The sequence below is a fragment of the Puntigrus tetrazona genome, unplaced genomic scaffold, assembly GCF_018831695.1.
Source record: "Puntigrus tetrazona isolate hp1 unplaced genomic scaffold, ASM1883169v1 S000000003, whole genome shotgun sequence".
NCBI classification, from domain to species: Eukaryota; Metazoa; Chordata; class Actinopteri; order Cypriniformes; family Cyprinidae; genus Puntigrus; species Puntigrus tetrazona.
Window position 1 is genome coordinate 858,801 of NW_025047683.1, and position 1,767 is coordinate 860,567.

The following is a 1,767-nucleotide window of genomic DNA, read 5'->3' on the forward strand; positions in this document are numbered from 1 at the left end:
GGCGGGGCTGAGCGAGCCTGAGCCCAGTGAGTACCGCCACGGCCTCCCGGGACCGTGGGTTCAAAGTCTCCTCCATGAAGGAGGCGGCGCCGTCCGAGGGGTAAAAAAAACCTCTATCCTATTTTTACTGCCTGCAGTCCAGCGGCCGTGGCCGAGAGGTCTGCCGCGCAAGAAGCCCACAGCAGCAAAGAACACATGCAAAACCTAAGCGGAGAGATCCGAGAAGGGCAGAGGCGGCTGCCACGCTGCACTCGGCGGGCCCCTGCTTTCATGGCGGGGCCGAGCCGGGCCCTGTGGTACCCGCCACGACCTCCCGAGGACCGTGGGTTCCAAAGTCTCCTCCCCTTTGAGGCGCCCGTCGAGGTAAAAAACCTCTATCCTATTTTACTCTATGTTCCAGCGGCCGTGGCCGAGAGGTCTGCCGCTCAAACATCAAGGCGGCAAAAGAACCGCACAAAAACCTAAGGCAGAGCGGAGAGAGGATCGCGCGAGAAGGAGCGCCGTTCCCCTGGGAGGCTTAGCGCACCTCGCGGAGGCTTGAGCAACCTACATGGCGCCCCACCCCAGCGCGGGGTGGGGGCCGAGGGCATGAGCCTCTGAAAGACTTTACCAGCTGCCAGCCGGGCGGGTACCCAGCAGGCGCCGGGACCGTGGGTTCGAAGTCCCCCTCTGCGCGGGCGCCCGTCCGTCGAGCGACCCTTTGTATTTTGAACCCACAAGCCTGTGCGGTTGACCTGCGCCTCCGGGCGCTAAACTCAAGCGCGTATCGACTCTTAGCGGTGGATCACTGCGGCTCGTCGTCGATGAAAAGCGCAGCCAGCTGCGAAACTAATGTGGTGCAGGACACGCCGATCACATCGACGCCAGAGCGCGCTGCGGCCCGGGTCCGTCCGGGCCACGCCTGTCTGGTGCTTTCCCATCGATCGGGGACCTCCGGGTCCGCGGCTGAGCGTCGCAGGGCTTCCCGCTCCCTCCGTCCTCCCAAGTGCGGACGCCCCGGGGCATCGCCTCCTCGGCGGGAAGTGGCGCTTCCTCGGCCCCTCACGAGGAGTGGCATCCCCCAGGCGTCTGGGACGGCGGCGTCCTCCTCTCGGCTTCCGGTGGGTGTCTGCCACCTCGTCGCCGCCGGCGTGGGCCCCGGCTCCCTCCGCCCCCTCGGGCGCTCCGTGCGTATGAGCGATTTGCGCTCAAGTCGTCTCGCCCCTCGGCGCCCTGCCGCAGCTTGAGCAGGGACCTATTCAGGCCAGCCCGCGGCAGCAGCGCGGCGGCGCTCCTAACCATATCCGACAGCGACCTCAGATCAGGCGAAGGCGACCCGCTGAATTTAAGCATATTACTAAAGCGGAGAAAAAGAAGCTAACAGGATTCCCTCAGTAGCGGCGGCGAAGAGGGGAAGAGCCCAGCGCGAATCCCGCCCGGGCCCAGCGGCGAGGACATGTGGCGTACAGAAGGCCGTTCTCTCGGCGCGGGTGGGGCCAAGTCCTTCTGATGGAGGCTTAGCCCGGTGGGCGGTGTGGGGGCGGTGGCAGGCCCCCTCCCGCCGGGGAGTGCGGTTCTTCGGTCGGGTTGCTTGGAGAATGCAGCCCAAAGCGGTGGTAAACTCCATCTAAGGCTAAATACCGGCCGAGACCGATGGTGAAACAAGTGCCGTGAGAAAGTTGAAAAGAACTTTGAAGAGAGTTCAACAGGGCGTGAAAACGCTAAGGAAGTAGCGGGTGCAGAGTCCGCACAGTCTGCCCGGAGAATTCAGCTCGGCGGGGCGGCCGG

At 64.9% G+C, this 1,767-nt stretch overlaps 1 pseudogene; it reads left to right on the forward strand.

The window, feature by feature from the left end:
• Nucleotides 1–1,290: 1,290 nt before the first annotated feature.
• The window catches only part of LOC122332122, a 4,054-nt pseudogene continuing 3,577 nt past the window's right edge, over nucleotides 1,291–1,767 (forward strand).